We start from the raw sequence: 22,379 nt of genomic DNA, 5'->3' as shown, positions 1-22,379 counted from the left end.
TGGTAACACAGATTGGAGCAGTAATTGCACACAATTGAGATGTTATGCACACAACCGGATATTCGAAGTGAGTTACATCATTAGGTATCATTTACCCAAAGCAAGATGTTTACATACAGATTTTTCAACACATCAGACCTGGAGTTATAGGCTGATCAGTTATTACACATGAGGAGCTCTAACACCAAGTGGTATATGCTCGAAGGCCCTTTATGTTCCTCGGATTGGGTCCAAAACCTATTAGCCTTATTAGGTTGCTTCCTGTATACAGACCGTTTTATGAGTATACATGTGATACCTTGATTTCCCCGTACTTAAACTGGTTGGGGGGAGGGGAGGTGGGAAGCAGACAGAGCTGCAGTGGTGTGATGGGGCTATTGTTCTAAGTAAAGGAGAGGTGTATGTATGCTGACATAGCAAGCTTGTTGTAGCAATGCTGGCAAATTAGCAGTAGGAGTTTATTGATGCAGATAGGTTATTGTTGCCGATCAATACAAGCATAGATTGCAACTGTGATATTGATGCATTTTAGGAGAGCTCCATAAACAGGAAATCTGGTGGGACAGCACACTAGGTATAGAAATGTAATGGCCTAGACTATTTAACTAAGCTGGCAGATGGCCACTGTTTAATCATGCAGGTGGACGGATTCAAGAGGGACGGAGTAATCAGTCAAAAAGAATAAGCTGTAGTGTAACCACACAGCTAGGGGGGGGGCGACATTTGGATAAACCCGCTAAGAAGGGTCAGTAATAATGTAGGTGCCATTTTGGAAGGGTGGAATCTCTTCAGGGAGAATGGACAGTAGCGTTTCCAAGCAGGCAAAGGAAAATTCAGATGTACTTTAAAGGGGAGAGATGTGTAACTAGGGAGACGGAGGATTGCGAAGAGTAAGAAATTAAAGTGGGCTTGCTCTGTTACTTTGTAGGGACGGATGGGTATGCCGGGCAGACAGACACGGGGGTGGTAGAGGGGAAATCGGAATGCAATTTGGTAGAAAGTTCAGTGTAGAGACATAACCAGGCAGTCAGATGAATGCTACAGGACTAAATTGGTAAAGCCAAAATAACCTAGCGGGTGAAATAAATCCGTAATCTAAACCAGCAACAGAGGAGGAACTTGCAGAATTTGTAGCCGGTAGGCGGTTTTGAAATTTCAAGGAAGAGGAGTTCAGTGACCAGGCAGTGGAAGGGCAATCGTGTAACAGGTGAAGTTGAGCATCCAGGCTAGTAGAGGAAGAAGATGACCTAATCCATACTGCCACTATGGACAAGAGGTAAATAATCTTATTGTATTGGTCATTTATATAGCACCCTGTCCCCATTTTTATGGCCTCAATGCACCCTTGTTGAACGCAGGTTCTAAAAATGTAAATTAAAAGATTCATTTGTGCTGTGCATTTTTGCCGGGAGTAGGACCTAAATGGGCTGGCTAGGGTCCATTAACTGGCGCCAATGGTCAGGGACGTGGGTGGGTGGGTGCTGTTGATGGTTTAGGATAGAGTGTTAGTGCTGAAGATTCGATGTGTGCCCAGCTAGACCGAATTCCATTTATTTGGTTGTCACTGTATAATAATGGCAGAGGTTTTTAAGGCATGTCAGGGGTTTGTGTGGATGGCTGTGTGCTGCTAGACCAGAATAGCGTAGCTATAGCTGCATTCTAGGGTGCATGGATGGGTGGCTGTGCCTGTAGCCTGTGTTCAGAGGTGGTGTAAGGTATACGTTATCATACGACTGGATGGGGTTTGACTGCAGCGTGTTTTTTCTAGGTCCAATGCGATTGGCTGGTCTCTCTATTCATGGTCTCCCTGGAACGAAAGTCTGAGCAGTGGGAGAGGGCCCGAAGGGACAGGGGTTGAGGGGAGGACGATAGTTTGTAACGGTGTACATCTGTGAATACTGCCGATATCTGTGGGTCATTGGTGGGTAGGAGAGTTGTTGTGTTTGGGGAGGACGATAATGTGTCATGGTGTGCTGCTGCGAATATTGCAGGCATGCGTGGGATATTTGTGGATAGGAGTGTTTGGGTCAGGGTTTCTGTGCGCCTATCGAGAGTGTAGAGTGTGGGAGGATTTCAAGAGGGGGGGAGGGAAAAGCCTGCAGGACCAAGGGTGCAGGAGTCTCCGAGGAGGGCTGCCTGTGCTTGTGCTGACACTGCACCCCATTGGCCCGCCCTCGGATACTTAACCCAGCCAGCAACCCGCAGGGCTGAAGCCTGCGGCACCAAGGACGTGGGAGTTTTGCTACCCCCGGGAGTGGCAAGCTTGTGGACCCATGTGGGCACTTTGAGGTGAGGTGCATCTGTGCATTCGTGCCTGCATTTCTTTTCCCATGCCTTGTGGTAAGCAGGGAATTTTTATGAACTTCTATGAACTTTATGAACTCACTGCAAAGGGACGGTTGAGGGATACTGTGGCCCCAGGGCACACCCGCATTTATAAAATAACTCCTGTTTATGGGATCTCCCTGTTGAACGAACTGCAGTCTTTGCTCATAATTTACCATCACCCATCAATATATCTGAAGGGTAAGCACGGTGCGATCAAAGGCCTAGGTGTGTTACTGGGAGACGGGGGACTCTTGACTAATGTACACTAGGTGCACAGGCGCAAGGAGAGAGGCTGGCTCGGGCAGCCCCCTTATAACTGTTGGGTGTACCTTGCGCTGCGCTGAGTGTCGCCTCTTCTCTAATCCTTGCATCGCTAGCTTGGATTTTACAGATCAGCAGGGTGGGGGTGACCGGTCTTGGATGACAGTGCCTGAAGTGGGTGATCCGACTCCCGTTTTATGCTTTTTGTGGTTGGAACCTTTTTTGCTGATGTTTTTACAGCTATCCCTCTGGGAAACCATTGGGAAACAAAGCCTTAACCTTTCCGTTCCAGTTCTTCTGCTTTGATTTTATGATTATATCTGTCCTTTCCTGCTGTCGTTTTTAACCTAGTCTAATCCAGTTTAATTGTATCTGTTGTGTGTATCTGTTGATCGTTCCTCTTACAACTAGTTCAATGTGGGTTACAGGTGTGGGGGACTCGTTTTTTTTTTTTCATCTGCCATGTCTAAAAGGAAGGTTTTAAGTCCTCTGCCCAATGGTTGTGCAAGAAAGCTTACCTCTAAGTTTGTGGAAAGAATTGACGAAGCCAATGCTATGATAGAAGAAATAGGGTTCTTGAGTGAAGTCGACCCCACAAGTAAAGGCCTGGAGGAGGTAAAGTAAAGGGTACAAAACGGGGGCTCGAGGATAATTTCTAATTGCAGCATGCTCTGAATGGAGTAAATTGATGCAATTAGTATGGCCCGTAATGAGGGGTTACCTGAGGCCCAAAAGATAAGGGCGCACCCTAACTATAAGCTCAGTCTGAATCAGATAGTGGCACTGGCTAAAGAAAGCCTGGGCCCACTCAAGAATACCTTACGCAGTCTCATAGATGTGGGCAAGATTCTCCCAGGCTATCTGATTGTAAGCACATTGAAAGAATCTGAAGGATTGCATTACAACATCCCGGTAGAGGTTGCAGTTCCCCTGAAAGGGGCAGAGTCCAAGGGGGAAGGTGGGAGTGCCGTTGGTGGGGGGGGGGTCATGTGAACTGCCACAGTACACATTGGGGGTTCCCGTTAGTAATATGTTTGAAGCCCTAGCTGCTACTAGCACCGACACTCCACCTGCTGCAGCCACTGTTGCGCCTTTGGTTCCTGCTCCTTTATCAATGCCCCCTCCCATTTTAATGGGTGGACAACCAAGACCAGGGCCCTGTTGCCGTTGGGGCCAGGTTTGGGAGGAGTTGTAGGTGTGCTTTACGGTTTCTAGCACTTATGCGGAAAGAAAATGAACTTAAGTGACATCTGCAGGCTGGTAAACATGGTGGAGGATCTGATTATGTGGGTACCACTCATTGATGATGGAGCGGATGTTGCAACCCCCCGCCCCTACCCATCCCCCATCCAGTCTCCACATCTAGGGGGTTGAGCTGGGAGAGGCCAGGCTTCCTATAGCCTGGGTAACCAACAGAAGGACTGCTTTTATCTTGCGAGTGTCCCCAAGAGAGAGGATGGCACATATGAGCGTGAGGACATTTGGATAAATAAGGTTGCTCATTGGCTGGGGCCTAGGAGGAGCTGCTCGTCACTAGTCCGCAGTGATATCTTATCCTGCAAGAGACTAGTAGGGCCACTAGGTAAGGATGCAATAAAAATCGTCCTGAAAGATCACATCTTTGTCAGGGTTATCTTGGAAATGGAACAGCGGTCGCTATCCCCAAGTGAGCTGTCAATATTAATAACAATATGCCCACCCGAATGTTATTGTGCACCCCGGCAACAATCCTGGGGTACATACACCCAGGGCTGAGGAGGGAAGCCAAATGGTCCTACGAGTACCCACCACTAGTTTTTCCAGCCTTCCCGTAATTGGGCTAGCGCAGAGAGTATACATATGGGTAACGAGGGACCAATGATGCATTAGCCTGGTACGGTGGGGATCCAGCAAACTGTTACAGGTCAGTGAGAGTGTGGAACCGGTCCCCAGGAAATGAAAGGCCTGGGCGCCCATGGCAGAGACAACGCTTTGCTTCACTGCTCTCACCGCGGAGATGGATTCCGGGGTGCTGCAAGCTTTCTCGAATGGTCAAGTGGCAGAGAGTCTAGCTCAGTTTTCCCCTGGGATGCAGGTTTCATCGTGGAACATTGAATCTTGAGGCCTGGGATTCAGTAAAAACATTCTCCGTCCACAAGAGGGCCTAGAGTGACTATCATCCCTTGCTCCTGGAGACGGGTGACCATTTCTGGACACTATCTAGCAGCAGGACAACCAGTACAGGGGAGGGTGCAGTACACCTGGAAATCGTGGGGCATGCTAGGAGAAATATTAGATGGGGAGGGGTTGATCTTGGGACACTCCTGCCATTTGGTTTCGGAAGATATTCATTTGTTGGACGATTATGTGAGGGCAGCCCTGTGTGATTGTTGGACAGCAATTTTCCAAGCGTACCTCTAAGTTTATGGAAAGGCTGTGCGTACCCTGACCAGTTACCCCCTGGTATTATAAGGATTGCAGGCAGGCTAAAGGATGGCTCATAGCAGCTGTTAAGTCCCATGGCCCATTCTGGGTGGGGAAGTAAGGATGGTTAGAAAAGAATACTGTTAGTTGCTGAAGGATAAAAAGAGGGGGTGGCAATAAGACACCTGGAAAACCCTACTGGAAGCAATAGGCACAGGGGATTCAAAGGGCTTTGGGCCATGATGGGGGTGGTCCAAGGATCAGGTCAAAATCTCCTGCATGGATGCATCCCAGAGCAACTCTGGGTTGAGCACTACAGGAACCTCTATCTGGCTGAAGGGGCGGCATACACCAGAACGAGTCAGAATACGGTGTGTGACGGTGCTGGGGGTGAACACAACTGTGCCCCATTGTTAATCTAACCTAGAGGTAGAGAAGGCACTTTGATTCAAGATTGGGCAAAGCACCAGGCCCTGATGGGGTCCTGATAGACTTCTGAAAAACGAACTCCCAGTTTGGGTGCCATACCTGACAAAATGATTTAACGCAATCCCGAGCAAAGATCTGTGTCCTGGACTAGCGCAGAAATTATCCCAATCCATGAAAAAGCCCCCTGTGATGACCCCGCCAACTTTATGCTAATTTAATTAATGGATGCGGGAGGGAAAAGTTTGCTTGGGCACTATTTCATCTTGATTGGGCTAGAATTAATGGGCTCGTTGATCACTGACAGGCAGGATCCTGCAAAGGCTTGAGCAGAATCGACTAAAGTTTACGCCTGCGGTTGGTATGCGATAAATATGTGGCCCTCAGAGACTGATGTTTATGCAGTTTTTGTAGACTTGCGTATTGCTTTAGACACTGTACCAAGACATCGACTCTGGGAGGTGATGAAGGACCTTGCCATCCCAGGTACTTTACTGTCTGCAATCCAGAGTCTATATACTGGAAATGCTGTAGTGGTTCGGTGGGAACTGATTGGAGCACCTCCGGCAGGATAGACATTGATAAGGGTGTGCGCCAGGGTACGTTTTGGCTACCAACTGTTCTGTATTTTTATTCATGGTCTTATTAAGAAGCTCTTGGATGTAGAAACAGATGCTCCTTCCCTAGCGGGTGAGAGGATACCAGCCTTATTTACGGATGATGCAGTGCTCTTATCCCTGACACCCGTTGGTGCCTGCAAGCAGCTAGACCTTTTTGTTTCTGCAAGAGGAATGGGCTGTCACTTAATATCAGTTAAACAAAAGTCCCTGATCTTCAAAACCAATGTCAGGAGAAAGCAAAGGGATTTCAGGCTGGTCTTGGACAGAAGGGAAATTGAGCAAGTCTCTACGTATGACTACCCAGGGAGGTGAGAGTCATGGCGTCCTGCGGCTTGTCCTCACACCTTGTGAAGGCCAAGTTAATGCTGGCTAGGTATAGTGGTGTCCTGGCCAAGTATACAGATGAGAATGTGAATGGGGCGGTCTGTGTCCCTGGATGCATACAGAGCACAGGCAAGAGCAGCCGCACTTTACCGGACAGAGTTGTGGGGTCAGATGAACACTCAATCTTTAGCTGTGGTGGAGAATAAATATCACAACCGGTGCTTTATTGGGTTCGCCTATGGACATACAGAGAGGCACTGTCGATGTTCTGTCACAGCAAGGGGGGGGGCACTTCCTTAAAATGGGCACACATCAGAAACTTGCTGGGAAGTATGGGGCTTGTGGATTAATGGTCCAACTTGTCTGCCCTGCATCCTGATTCTAAATCAGTGGTAAAGAGGGCTGTGTTGGCCAAGGGGGCTTGTGACAGTGTTTAAATCGGTCCTCTGAATCCCTGGCACGATATCTTGCTATTAAAATCCACGAAGGCTGCGAAGACTACCTGAATTGTATCATCCCCAAACTTGAAAAATCTTTATACCTTAAGCTGTGTCTTGGAATTTTGTCCACTGCAGTACTTTACACAAGTGGAATAAGAGTCTCTCCTAAGTGTATGTTATGCAACAAATCTGACGAAGACCTCCGCCATGTAATGTTGTGCTGTCACTAAGCCACTGAGGAAACCTTTCCTGAAGCCGCTTTTTGTAAGCCATGGTTGTAGGACTTCCTCTGCAGCCATGGCGTTGTGCTTAGACTCTGCTGATGTTCCAGCTGTTTTTGCAAACAGTAGTTTTCTTAAGTGGGCTTGGAGGGTATGCCTGAAGAAGCAGAGACTCCCTTTAGCCCTGCCTCTAAGACGTCCTGTAACCATGTTTCTGAGGCTTGTGGAATCTGCTTAGATCACATGCTGTGCATAGGCCGACATCTAGTGGAAGCTGCGGAGTATTAGTTTGTTTTTCGAAACTCGAAAATGGGCGTCGACACAGGGCGTGCCAGTAATACTATCCCTAGTGTGACGTGCACTGTACCCAAGATCCCTCACGCGTCTAGGATCCTCAGATTGTATTTTTTCTGACATGAGGTAGCATGAGGAGTAGCGCGAGTACAGATAATCCAAGCAGATAGACAGAAAGGTAAGACTACAAGCAATCATGCGCCTTCTCTCGGAGGGGAGGAAGGGTGCGTCGCATGTGAATCTAAGCAGATACTATCCCTAGTGGTACGACCTCACTACCCAAGATCCCTCACGCGTCTAGGATCCTCAGATTGTTTTTATTCGCCATACTGGTCGGAAGCATTTTGCAGAGTCCCCTGGCCTTAGCCATACTTTTGCTAGAATTTAAAATAATATTCTATTGACATCCTTTCCCACCCCAACGTCGAACTTCGACACTCGACGCCGGCTGGAGAAGAAATCGACCGTCGGCTGCTGCACGACGGATTTGGGCTCGGAAGGCCGCTGGCCTCGGCCCGAGCCTGGTAGGCCGCTGGCCTCGGCCCGAGCCTGGTAGGCCGCTGGCCTCGGCCCTGCAAGTAGGGAGAGTGGGGGTGGTACATACTCTGCACTCTTGGTATATAGGTACACCTTATACATTTCCTACACTTAACAGCCCGCTGCCTCAAGGTGCGTATGGAGGGTACCCCTTTTCAATTCTGCCCCAAGTGCAATCGCAAATGCCCTTGGTCGACAGGCACGCCACATGCAATCTCTGCTTGCCGAGGGACCACCCCGAAGCGAACTGCAGAGCGTATAGTAGGTTTAAACCTAAGACACTTAAGGACCGTTCGACAAAGCGTTGGGCCCACCACGCCAGGCAGGCGTCCATGGCAGCGGAGGGCGCCTTCAGCGATGGCAGCGACGCCGTACTTTCGGACGGCGAGGGCATTACGGCGTTGAAAGACAGCCGAGCGCAGGTCCCCGACCTCGGAAGGTAGTCCGGCAGGGCGGCTATGGGGAAGACCCCCGGCGACACAAGCGCTACACACACTAAACATACTAAGTCCAACCGAGACTCGACGACGTCGAGTTCTCGGAAAGAGGCACAGACAGAACGGTCCGATTTGGTGTCCTCTGGGCGCTCTCGATCAAGATCGCCGCATGATTCCAGGCAATCATCCACTCTTGCCAAGAGTGCCTCGCTCCCTAGGCTAACAGAAGTTCGATCGTCGGAAGACGAAGACGACTTCCACCCCCAGGCCGCGCTCCAGGAGTCGGAGCCCGCAATTACAGCCAGCAAGGCCCCACGCTCGAAGGACAGGGACACCTCTCCCAATTCTCGACGCCAGGCGTCAAAACTCCGGAGCCACTAAGGGACAGGGAAAACATTTTTCTACGCACGCGGAGGGGGGAAAACAGCAGAAGAAACTACCTGTACATTCTTCCACACCTGTGATACACTCCACCCCCCCTAAACAGACAGACAAGCCCAGGTCTGCTGATAGGTCCACAACCAGCAAGGCTACTCAAGATAAATCCCATAGACTTGCTGAGAGTCATTCCCAGTTCCAAAAAATGGTCCAGTGAAGACCTAGATAGGGTCATGTCAAGAATGTCTTCTTTGGCTGATTTTTATGATAAAAATCCAGAACATTTCCTCTCGTATGATCCACAAGGGGCCACACCCTCAGGCTCTACTGATCCTATCCCCCCGAGTAAGAAGGCCCGGTTTGAAACTCCAATGAGGTCTGAACCCTTCGAGGTACAACCTTACGCAAGACCATATTCACGGTATCAAGGAGAGGCTTCCTTTTGTGAAGACCAAGAATTTGGTTTGATAGAAGACCAAGAATTTGGTTTGATAGAAGAGCAAACCGGGACAGGCTACTACGGGGATGAGGAGGACCAGGAGGAAGAAGAGGATGACCCGGAAACATAGAGTAGATTCCCCGGTAGAGAACGAAGCCCCGGTTACCGACTCCCCGGTCGATAACCAACCCCTCCTAAATGAGGTTCTCGCTCACGCAGCAGAACATTTCCACATTGACACCCACGGTGTACAGGAGGAAAGGGACTTCGCAGAAGAGTTAGTGGGAGAAAGGAGGCCTGTTGCGCAGACCATCCCTATCCTTAAATCCATTCAGCGGAGAATAGATCCGTCCCTGGTGAACCCAAACCTCACCAGAGCAGTCCATCCCAGGGTTGAAAAACTTTTCAGGGCAGCTCAGTCTGACCCTCTCTATATAAGAGGACATCTGAAGCCAGACTCCCTAGTTGTCACCAACACTCGTAAGAGGGCTGGGACACCCTTGTCTTCGTCAGAAGCTCCTCCCACAAGGAGAGCAAAAAACGATACGGTTTCGGCAGGAAGGTAGCCTCAACGTCCGCCTATCAAGCAAGGATTGCTCACTCCACCACCCTGTTGGCCAGCTACAACTGCCATGAGTGGGAAGAAGTCACGGCTCTCATAGCCTCTGCTCCTGAACCGTTAAAGGGCCAATTAGCTCGGATTTCCGCAGAGGGTAGAGCCGTGTCTGGTTGCATTTTGAAAGCAACCTTCGACGCCGCGAACAACGCAGGCAGATTGATAGCAGAAGGTACTGTTATCAAGAGACATGCGTGGTTACGGCAGTCTGGTTTTAAGGCAGAAACTCAGGCATCATTGTTAGACAAACCGGTGGAAGCCGATCTGTTTGGTAAGGCGGTCGAAGACGCACTGAAAAATGCCAAGGCCGAGTACGAGACACTCAAATCCCTTGGCCAGTTAACCAATAAACCCCCTAACCAGAGAGGGAATAGTAATTTTCGTCGCCCACGCGGCCAAAATTCCCAGAGAGGATCTAACTATTCCCAGGGGCAGGCTACACAGTGGAACAACAACCAACAGTCTAGCCAGGGTTACGGCAGAGGTAATGGGAGAGGTCGTGGTAAAGGCAGAGGCAGCCCCAGCAAGGGAGGCGGCACGCCTCCACCAAAGCAGTGACGCTCAGTTCAGGGTCCCTTCTCACGCAACCCCAGTAGGGGGACGCATTTCAAACTTCACCCAGGCTTGGGAAGGGATCACATCAGACAGATGGGTGCTGTCAACAGTATCCACGGGATATTTTATAGAGCTACTGCAGCGTCCCCGGAACCATCCTCCACGACAAAGAGTACACTCCTTAGAACATCAGAAGGTTCTCCTCAAGGAGATCGCCATTCTTCTACAAAAGGACGCGATAGAACTCGTCCCGGGACACCAGGTAAACAAGGGTATTTATTCAACTTACTTCCTTGTGCCAAAGAAAGACTTGACAATGCGCCCAGTATTGGACTTACGGCCTGCCAACAAGTATGTCAAGCCCCAAAAATTTCGTATGACCACGCTACAAGAGGTAATCCCCCTCCTAAAAAAGGGGGATTACATGGCAACCTTGGATATGAAAGATGCTTATTTTCATATTTCCATGTTCCCAGCGCACAAAGTACTTGCGCTTCAAGGTGGACAGTCGCCACTACCAATTCAAGGTACTGCCCTTCGGGATAGCTTCAGCACCAAGGGTATTCACCAAGGTACTGGCGGTGGCGGCTGCACACCTACGCAGGGAGGCAATCCCAGTGTACCCTTATCTGGACGACTGGCTCATAACGGGGGAAACCCCAGGAATTTGCAGGACAAACAGTCAAAGGACGATCGACCTCCTCCACGAGTTAGGCTTCTCAATCAACGAGAAGAAGTCGAGCCTGGTGCCAAGCACCTCAAAACAATTCCTAGGAGCAATCCTGGATACCCAGGAGGGGTTGACCTTTCCTTCAGAAGAAAGAATTTGGAATATACTACTGAAAATTCCGCATTATCAGTCCGGTCAACAAATAACGGTACGCAAAGCAATGCGTTTACTGGGCATGATGGCGTCATGCATTTACCTGGTCCCCCACGCGCGCCTGCGTCCCATGCAGGAATGGTTGGCGAAACAGTGGTCTCAGGCAAGTGGTCAGTGGGACGATCTAGTGGTCGTTTCGCCAACACTGGTACAAAGCCTTCACTGGTGGACAAGAGAAAATCTCGCACAGGGGAAACCCTTTTACTATCCCGAAGTACAGACAGTAGTCACTACAGATGCATATCTGACGGGGTGGGGAGCTCACCATCTCCACCACACAGCTCAGGGTCTCTGGTCTCACTCAGTGGCCAAGAACCACATCAACCTGCTAGAGCTTCTGGCAGTATTCAGAGCGCTTCAGGCGTTCGAGCCCCACCTACTAAACCTGTCAGTGCAAATCCGGACGGACAGCACTACAGCCATGTTCTACCTGAACAAGCAAGGAGGGACTCGCTCGCCAAATCTGTCCAAGCTTGCCCAGAAAATCTGGATATGGGCACTCAGTCGGAACATCTTCCTGTCATCACAACATGTTAGATGTTGGATTGGTTTTTTAACTCACTGAAAGTACACCTGGCAGCCCTCTCAGCTTACACCACTTCCCATAGCAAGGTTTTGTGGTGGAAAGTACCAGTAGTTAAAGCCTTCATGGAAGGAGTAAAGAGACTTCATCCTCCTATTTCAAACCCACCACCAGGGTGGGACCTTAATGTGGTGCTAGCCAAGATCATGGGCCCCCCTTTCGAACCCATGCATAAAAGCAGTCTCAAACACCTGACTTATAAAACGGCCTTCTTAGTAGCTATTACTTCTATAAGAAGGGTCAGTGAAATTCAGGCTCTGTCAGTGCAGGATCCCTTCTTTACCATCCATAAAGACAAACTGGTTTTACGCACACACCCTAGGTTCTCGCCTAAATTTATATCAAAATTCCATGTAAACCAGTCCATCGAGCTTCCGGCTTTCTTCCAGAACCCGCAAAGCTCGGCTGAGGTGAAACTACACACCCTAGATGTGCGTAGGGCGGTCCTCTACTATGTAAATAAAACCAGACCGCTAAGGAAAACACATCAACTGTTTGTCTCCGTAGCTACAGGCAGACAGAGAGGGGGATCGCGTCTCTAAAGGTGCCATCTCGAAGTGGATTATTAACTGTATCCAGCTGTGTTACTCACTCTCTGAAAAGACTCTGCCTTTTACGCCAAGGGCCCACTCTACTAGAGGCATTGGGGCCACTCTGGCTTTCATTGCAAATGTACCCCTTGACACCATTTGCAAAGCAGCTACTTGGAGCTCTATTCACACTTTTACTCAGCATTACTGCATTGACACCCATTCCAAGGCAGATACACAAGTGGGACAAGCGGTTCTAAGACACTTATTTGCTCATGACCCTTCTCACATCCCACCTCCTTTTTCTGGTACTGCTCGCTAATCTATGCACAGCATGTGATCTAAGCAGATTCCACAAGCCTCAGAAGGGATACATTACTCACCGTAATCGTATTTCTGATGCTTGTATCTGCTTAGATTCACATGCGACGCACCATTCCTCCCCTCCGAGAGAAGGCGCATGATTGCTTGTAGTCTTACCTTTCTGTCTATCTGCTTGGATTATCTGTACTCACGCTACTCCTCATGCTACCTCATGTCAGAAAAAATACAATCTCAGGATCCTAGACGCGTGAGGGATCTTGGGTACAGTGGACGTCACACTAGGAATAGTATTACTGGCACGCCCTGTGTCGACGCCCATTTTCGAGTTTCGAAAAACAAACTGTAATACTCCACAGCTTCCACTAGATGTCGGCCTATGCACAGCATGTGAATCTAAGCAGATACAAGCATCAGAAATACGATTACGGTGAGTAATGTATCGCTTATTAGGGCGCTGTGAAATGTATTTTAATTGTTGTAACTGTGGATGAATAAATTGATGAACTGATGAATGTACGTTGTATGGGTGTTTACTATGTTTTTCTTGACCTCATGAACTGTTTTTGCTGTTTTTATAAATTGTTGCTTTTCTGACTTCTTGTCGAAATAAGCAACGGACGGAAAGACTGGTTTTGAGACAAGTAGGAGAGATGCTGTGCGAGATCCGAGAGTCCTTGAGGGATAGTAGCGAGTGACTTTTGTCTTGAAGGAATTCCAGGCCGGTTGTGTGGATGTCCCGGTGGGCGATGCACATGGCTTTAGAGGTGGTGCGTCGACCAATAGGGAGCCAATGGAGGATCTTGGTGTAGGGCTGATGCGTTCTCGGGGAGGTAGGCTAATGAGCAGGCGGGCATATGCATTTTAGATTCTTTGCAGTTTCCTTATCTGAAACGTGCGCATAGGTGAGGGCAGTTTGCGTAGTCCAAGTAAGAGAGGATGATGGTGGAAAAATGGTGAGGTTAAGTGAGGTGGGGGAAGATATGCCCGATGATGCGTAGATGGAAGAAACAGGTTCTGGAAACAGAGTTGATGTGTTGGAAGAGGGATAAATCCATGTCCATTGTGCATCCAAGGTTTTTTGTCGAGGTTGGCGGAGGCGCGGCCAGGGAATAGGTTGGGGAAGGAGCGCTGTTTTCCTGCAGACTACAATTTCAGTTTTCCCAAAATTGAGGATTAGGTGGTTGGTCGTCATCCACTAGTCCATATCCGAGAGGCATGATGGATCTGGGCGGTTGAAGCCTGGAGCATGCTGCCCTGGTAGTTTGGTGGATAAACTGAGCTTTTAAGGGGTGCGGATAATACAAATAGAGCACAGAAGCAGCCATGTTGGGGGAGGACCTGTAAAATACAGCCAGAGAAAACTATTAAGTAACTGACTTTAACAAGGCAGACCGAAGCGAAGGGGAGCAATGGCACTGGCAGTAGGAGACTAGTGCCGCCAGCAGCACTGGTGGAGAGGAGTTATGCAGGCTGCAAGAGTCAAAATCTAGGAAGAATGAGATGGGGCGTAATGAAGCTTTGAGATGTATGATGGATTAAAACCGACTCGGAGGGTGAGAATCATACATAGCGTATGCTTTATTTGGAGACTTGATGTAGGAAAATGCAGAATTTAGGCAGGCAGACAACGTGCAGTGGAGTACTGGTACTTCCCATCACCCTTCCTCCAGATACCTGGATATCTTTTTCCATCGATTCCCGAAAACGGAGCAGTTTTTTGTAAAGCGTAGGCTGCCCTTTTTGTGTGCCACGCTTCCTCTTTATGCACATACTGGCTTCCAAACTGTAGTTCTTTATCTTCCCTCGACCAGATTTAATATTTCTTGCAGAGCTGCATGATTCCTAACGAAATGATTCTTTTGTTTTTTAAACTATACTGGGGATACCCAGCTCAGTCACATTTCCATGTAATCTGTGTCCTCAGTGAATTAGCTTCCAGCATTATTGGCCTGGCCGTACCCCCTAACTCACTTTCGGTTTGGGCTTTCAAGAGTGCGTTTCACAGCTGTGTGGATATCTTGAACACGGTAGCCCCTCTGGCCTTTAAGCACCTTGTTGCAAGACAACACGTAAGTAAGTGTCTTTTTGAGAATCAATGAGGCAGGTTAACTAGTTTTTTTTAGAGTGAAGTCATTATTAACTATTCATATTAAGAGTGCCTTCAGTGGTGCCTAGCATGCCTTTTTCCTGAGGTCATTCTAAGTTCTCCCCTAGGTATTTCCGATAGCACAAAGTACTCAGCAGTCCATTTGGTGGTGTCTCATCCCAGTGGAATTGAGGCCTGTGACTGCCCATGGGCTTCGTTCCAAGGCCTGAAAGCATTTTGTTTCCGAGATCTCAATGCAGGATTGGGGATGAGCCATGTACTGAGCACTTCTGACCAGTATGTTTAGTTCTGATTGCAATCTGAGATGATTCTGAAGCTCCAAGCTTTCCTCTCCTCCCACAGTCCCCATCTGAGCAGGGGCCAAGACTTAAGGCACCAGAGTAGGTTACGTTTGGTGTTAGTGGAGAGGCTGAGGGGCTGAAATGCCCTTTGAGATGGTGGCTCCAGTGCACCAGTGCCGTAAGCACAAGAGAGTCAGTAGTGAAAGTCCATCGTTCAGAGTCCCCTGAAGCATGATCTCCACTGCTATTGCGGCCCGTTTACTATGCCTAAGCAACAATAAGGGCACTTTCTGAAGAGGGTATTTTCTGAAGAGCGAGAAGAAAGTCGCTGCCATGGTTTTCAATGCACTGAGCCTGAAAAATCATTGTTCTGGGGAACCAATAATGGTTGCCTCTTTTCTCCCGGTGGGGTACCACTTGCACTAACAGGTCGATGTTTCTCTGTTCTCAGAAAAGACCATCCCATCCATTGCCCTTTTTGGACCAGATATGGGGCATTCAACATGGTTTACGTGAACTCCCTGCATCACTTTGACTGGATAACTCAATGCCCTCCATGCACGGTTCAACACACACAGTTGGAACGACAGACTGCCTATCTGGCTGCCTGCCCTTGCACCAGATAGGCAAGAGTTTTCATCCACTGTCAGCAAGGAAAGCCACAACTTCCTTGCCACCTTGGTGAAGGATCTAAAACGACTTGCAGTCTTCTGTGCGATATACGAAAACATCTGAGCCAGTGCCAGGTCACACAGCTCCACTGGGTCCAACCCTTCAAAGACTAGGTGTAGACTTCCCCACTCTTTTCCCTTCCCTTCGCATCATGAAGCTGGTGTCAACTGAGCCGACGGGGAGATCTGAGTCTTGCTGAATATGTGGGCCATAAAAGAGGTTCCCTCTGTTAGAGTGGTCAAGGCTTTAATTACCACTTTTTACATAACATCTCGGAGCACGTCCTGTTCACGTGGTGCATCCAAATAAGCTCCTGAAGATAGTGACTGTGAAATAAAACATTATGTACATCCCCCACGATGGTTCTCTGCACAATGGCTCTTACAGACACCTACATGCACATCTACATAAACACTTTCAGAATGCTAGTTCTGGGGAAGCATTACTAGTAAAATGTGCTACTCTGAGCTTTGTCTAACCCACAGATTTCCTCGCTGTCTTTGGTGGCTGATGAATTTGTGTAGGGTTAAATGAGGCATCCCCATAAACTGACCATGGACTGATTTAAACCTGCCCTCAGGCCCTACAGGCTTTCTTGTACCAGTCTCTTCTAGAGCCATGTTGACTAATTGAACTTCACTGGTTTGTTTGTGTTGCACACCAGACCCAAGGGTATCGGGGCACAGGAGATACAAGAACACTTTCAGCTTAGGTTACACAATAATATACAGGTCAGGATATACAAGTACCAGATATACAAATAGTGGTGGGTAGATACAATAATGAGGAAAAACAATATACAGCAAGAACATAATTTAAGATCGCAATCTGGGAGCTATTTAGCTATTTACAGTGCAGGTGTAGTGGGAGACAGATACATTAGTGTTCATTATCTTTAAGCCAATTGATAAGATTCAGTCTGAAGTTAGAGGAGGTTTGGTCAGCTTTCAGGGTAGGGGTTGGAGAGTTCCAAAGCTGAGATGCTTTAACTGGGAAGCTACTTCCACCGGCCTTTAGATAGTATAAATCTTGGTACCGTCTGACAGTGTTGGCTGTTCTCGTAGGTCTGCTAGAGGATTTTTTAATTAAATCTCTGTGAGGTAGCAAGGCACAGCATTATTCAGGCATTTGTGAGTAAGCGAGGCAGTTTTCAGCCGGATTTTGTCACTGGTAAATAACCAATTTTTCGAAGGGATTGTGTCCTCCGAAGTATTCCTTATCTTTGATAATTCACCTCCAGCTTGCTGGCCTCGGAATTATTTTCTCAGTAGAGGGCGCTGCACGTCGACGTCCGCCGAGTCGATGTCCCTCGACAGCCACTGTATCGGCGCCGACGTCACCATGCCCATAAATAGCCACGCGCGGCGTCCGTTGCTCAGTTCCGTTTTTCCGCGCTTCGTGGGGCCTCGGAATATCGTTGCTCAGTTCAGTCAGATAAACCCTCTACATTTACTCGAATATACCAACTCGTTCTCGATGGCTTCTTCATCGGAACCGACAACGCCGCGATCCGGCTTAAAAAAATGTCGAGACTGCGGTAAAAAAATGTCGATAACGGATCGACACAGGATCTGCTTGTGGTGCTTGGGAGCCGAGCAAAATTGTTCAGAGTGTGAGGACTGCATGTCCATGACGGCGAAAGCCTTGAAGGAGCGCAGGGGGAAGCTCGAGAGAGGTAAGTCAGTCAAAACCTCCTCGAATGTTTCTTCGGCTGAGTCGAGGAATTCGTCTCCTCGCCGTTGAAAGCATTTCCATTCTAGATCTCGAAGTAGCTCCCACCATTCGTCGAGATTGAGACACTCAAAGAAGAGAAGTCGAAGATCCACTTCCTCGTCATCTTCTGTTTCCCCAGAAACGGTCTCCTGCCCCACAAAACATAGCTCTCAGGCTGAGTGGGAGGAATTTAGGAAGAAAATGCTAAGCGTCTTCGAGAAAGCGGCCTCGACCCCCTCAAAGACAGCGGAGGGTGATACCCCGGGGGAAAAACCCAAAAAATCGAAACGTCGCGAGTCGCTGCACCCGGCGAAAGATTCCACCCGAGAGCACCACGGGCCATGGGGTAAGAAGGCACCGTCTTCGACGCCTTTGTCGAAGATCCCTTCGACGCATGGATCGGCGCCATCGACGCCGTTGTCGAAGGGTTCTTCGACGCATCGGTCGATCGACTCGACGCCATCGTCGACGCCGATGAAAGAGAAATCCACGGCTACTTCACAGCCAACGGTAATACCAAGAGCCTCCGGCGTGACGCCGAGACCGTCGTTGACATCCTCGAGTAGGATCCCGATCCTCTTGAGTTCGAGGCCTCTTCCAGTTTACTCGACGCCGTTCTCGGACCCTTCGAAGCCTGTCAAATCGGCGTCGACGACATCGACGTTTTCTCGCCCAATAATGACGAGTTTGGCTCCTTCTGCCCTAGAAATGGGTTTTACACCATTTCCGAGGTCAGAGTACCCCGGATTATCTTCAATCAATGAAGAGGGTTGCAGAGGACCACACTACCTGTTTCAGAGGATTTCACCTCTGAGGAAAGAAGGTTGAAAGACCTACAGGAGTCATTACATGAGGCAAGTGGGCTGGACACTTCCCCAGAAGTGGAATTTGTTAAACCAGACCCAGGGGAAAATGCCGAAACACCCTATAGATTCCTGATGGCAAGGATTATTGAATTTATGGGTTGGTCTGCACCTACACCTGTTTTTCAACAGGATGACCTGACAGACTTATCAGACAAAGGTCCACAGGAAGATCCTGTGGTCCCCTTCCATGCAGCCTTACAAAAGAAAGATTTCATCTAATTGGGAAACTCCTGAAGTTATCCCTGCAGTCAATAAAAGATTGTCAGCAAAGTATAGGGTAGCGGAGGCTGACCCTGAATACTTATCAAAACACCCGACTCCAGAGAGCCTGGTGGTTCAAGCGGCAACTTCATCAAGCAGCAGGTCCGCTTAGCCTACTGTCCCACAGGATAGAGATGACAAGAGGTACGATTCTATGTCAAAAAAGTATTTTCTGCTTGTAGTATGGCGTTGAAGTCCATCAATGCCACCTGTACGCTCACCAGCTTCAGTCACACACTGTGGGAGTGTGCTTCATCAGCAGCTGACTGCATACCCGAAGGAGAGGAAAGAGAAGCCTTCCTTAACATTATTAAAGATGGCAAAGATGCCATGTGCGAGTCTCTTCAAACTGGCATTGATTCCGCTGACAGTATCAGCAGGGACATGGCGGTAAGAATGACAATCCGCAGGCATGCGTAGTTGCGAAAGTCTGGCTTTGCTCCAGATATACAGGCCAGACTTTTGAATATGCCCTTTGACGGCTCTTCTTTATTCGGTAAAAAGGCTGATGACAGTCTGGAAAAGTTGCAGACATCTAAAGCAGCTGCAAAATCGTTTGGAGCTGCAATCCGCCAAACTCCTTTTCGCCCCTCAGGAACCTCTGGAAGAGGAAAGTCCTTTCGCTATTATTCCGCATTCGGGAAAGGCAGAGGACAGCTGGCTCAAAGAGGCCAAAGGAGATCCACCTGAGGTGGACGGGTCAAAACTACTAAAGCCGCAGCAGGTGCCTCTTTACCCTCGGCATCTGCATCAGCCGCCCCCAAACCACTCTGAGGTCTTTCCACACAACACCTGTAGGGGGCAGGTTAACTCACCATCTGACGGAATGGCAGGCTATAACGTCAAGATGCTTAGGCATTAGAGACAGTTGCCCAGGGTTACTGCCTACCCTTTCTACACATCCCTCAGTCATCCACCGGGGCACAGCTCTCTAAAAGTTCCAGATCCGCTCCTCTTGCAGAAAATTATAGACCTGCTAGAGAAAGGTGCCATAAAACCGGTACCTGTAGCGGACAGGAACAAGGGCTGGTACTCGCCCTACTTTCTCATACCAAAGAAGGACGGAGGACTGAGACCCATCCTGGACTTTCAAGAATTGAAAAAGTTCCCCAGGAAGGACAAGTTCAAGATGGTAAATCTCTCTGATCCTTCAGGCCCTCCAGCTCCAGGATTGGCTGGTATCTCTGGACCATCAGGATGCTTATTTCCATGTGCCAATCCATCTCAAACACGGGAAATACCTGAGGTTCGCAACTGGCGACTCTCGTTATCAATTTCGAGTTCTGCCATTTGGGCTGACCTCCGCCCCGAGGGTCTTCACCAAGCTAATGTCGGTAGTGGCTGCGAGTCTAAGGAGGGAAGGGATCCACGTCTACCCCTACCTGGACGATTGGCTGATCAGGGCTGTATCTTCGGAACAAGCTCACATCCAGCTAGATATGTCTGCCATTTCCTTCACAAACTGGGCTTCTCCCTCAATTTAAAGTAGTCACAGATGATACCATCACAGACTCCAGTTCATTGGAGCGGTCCTGGACACTTCCCTGGGAAAAGCCTCGCCACCAGAGGTGAGGACTCAAGATATTCTGCAGATGGTCAACAAGTTCCAAAATGCCCAACGTCTCCCAGCCTTCGACTTTTTGAGGTTGCTAGGCCTCATGGCATCCTGCATCTTCCTTGTGCCAGAGGCTCGCCTGAGAATGAGATCTCTTCAGTGGGCACTGAGAACTCAGTGGTCGCAATTCTCAGGGAGAATGACAGATCCCCTCCGGATTCCGAACAAGGTAGCCCACGACCTTCAATGGTGGGCCTGTCCAGAGAACATCTTGAAAGGAGAACTGTTTTGGCAACCATGGCCGGAGATAACAGTAATCAGACGCCTCACTCACGGGGTGGGGAGCCCATGCCAACGACTTGACCATCAGCGGTCGTTGGTCTCCATCGGAGTCCAGACTACACATCAACCTATTAGAGCTGAGAGCGATCAGACTAGCGCTGAAAGCTTTCCTGCCATCAGTACAGGGGAGAAATGTCCTGATAATGACGGACAACACGGTGGCCATGCACTACCTCAACAAGAGGAGGCGTAGGGTCACTGCCACTGTGCAGAGAGGCAATGCAGCTCTGGTTTTGGGCAATTCAGGAAGGTATCTCTCTATCGGCAGTGGACCTAGCCGGAGAGAAGAACTTGACAGCAGACGTTCTGAGCAGGCAGAGCAGAGTCTCCCACAAGTGGGAGCTAGCTCAGGAAGTCCTTCAAGAGATCTTCGTCCTTTGGGGAACCCCTCAGGTGGATCTGTTCGCCACAAGCACCAACAGGAAGTGCGATCTGTTCTGTTCAAGGGAATTTCCCCCTAGAGGAGCTCTAGGAGACGCGTTCGTAGTGGACTGGGAGTTCCCACTCCTTTACGTGTTTCCACCAGTCCCCGTTATTCCACAAATGATCAGGAGGTTGAGAAGATTCCGGAAAACCATGATCCTAATTGCCCCGGACTGGGCCAGGAGAACGTGGTACCCGGACCTTCTAGATATGTCCATTTGCCCTCCAATCCGTCTTCCACTCAAAGAGAATCTTCTCTTGCAGAAGGGAGGTCCGGTTCTCCATCCAGACATCAGAACCCTCAACCTTCACGCTTGGCTTCTGAAAGGGTGAGGTACAAGGATTGGGACCTCTTGTTGACGTCATGGAGGTGTTGCTTTCGGCCAGAAGGCCAGCAACAAAGTCTCTATACCGCTGCTGTTGGAACAAATTTTACAGCTGGTGTAGAGAAGGGAATATCGACCCTTTTTCATGTGGTACACCAACGGTATTATAGTTTCTACTCTACTTGGCAAACTCAGGCCTTCAAGTTGGCACTGTAAAAGGCTATCTCGCAGCGCTTTCAATCTTCAAGCGCACTGCGGAGGAACCATCGTATTTCAAACTACCTCTAGTATTACAATTTCTCAAGGGATTAACTAATGTTTATCCTCCAAGACCATTCCAAGTTCCCTTATGGGACTTAAATTTCGTCTTAAACTTCCTAATGGGTACTCCATTCGAACCTCTCCACTCTTGTTCGCTGAAATTTCTCACGCTTAAAACTGTCCTATTGGTAGCACTAACATCTGCTAGGAGGGTGAGCAAGCTACAAGCTCTCTTGTAACCCCCCCCCCCCCATACAATTTTCCATAAGGACAACGGTGTCCTACAGATGAAGCCTAATTTCCTCCCAAAGGTGGTTTCTGAATTTCATATTACTCAGAAAATTACCTTACCTTCGTTCTACCCTCCTCCCCGTCCGGGGAAAGAGGAAGAAAGGCTACAAAGGCTGGACCCAAGGCGAGCTCTGAGCTTTTACATCAGCACACTGGCTAGGATTAGGCAAGCGAACCAACTGTTTGTAGGATACTCAGGTCACAAGTTGGACTACCCATAACAAAACGGACCATTTCCAGGTGGATTATTTTGGCCATTCTGGAATGTTACAAACTGGCAGGGAAAGAGCCACCCCATAATCTTAGGGCACATTGAACCAGGGTTATCGCAGCCTCTTCGGCCCTCCAAAGAGGGGTACCGGTCCGAGACATATGTGCAGCTGCCACATGGTCGTCCGCACATACATTCACAAGATTTTACAACCTGGATTCCTCTGCTAGTCAAGAGACCAGATTTGGAAAAGCCGTATTACATGCGGTTCATTCCTAAAAGGGATCCATGACATTATTACTCCCACCTCCAATTACATGCCACTGCTATGGGAGTCTATCAAAGATAAGGAATACGTCGGAGGACACAATCCCTTCAAAGAACAAGTTACTTCTTACCTGGTAACGTTCTTTCGATGGGATGTTCCTCCGACGTATTCTTTATCGCCCCTCCCATCCATCCCCGCAGTAA

At 48.9% G+C, this 22,379-nt stretch overlaps 1 protein-coding gene across 5 annotated transcripts in view; it reads left to right on the top strand.

Annotated features, from left to right (window-relative positions):
* The window catches only part of ARHGAP35 (Rho GTPase activating protein 35), an 849,836-nt gene that overhangs the window by 336,744 nt on the left and 490,713 nt on the right, over positions 1–22,379 (top strand). The window lies entirely within an intron of this gene.

Source organism: Ambystoma mexicanum, chromosome 2p, assembly GCF_040938575.1.
Source record: "Ambystoma mexicanum isolate Mex_15411 chromosome 2p, UKY_AmexF1_1, whole genome shotgun sequence".
Classification (NCBI taxonomy): domain Eukaryota; kingdom Metazoa; phylum Chordata; class Amphibia; order Caudata; family Ambystomatidae; genus Ambystoma; species Ambystoma mexicanum.
Note: the sequence above shows the minus strand (reverse complement) of the source record. Positions and strands in the feature narration are given on the sequence as shown.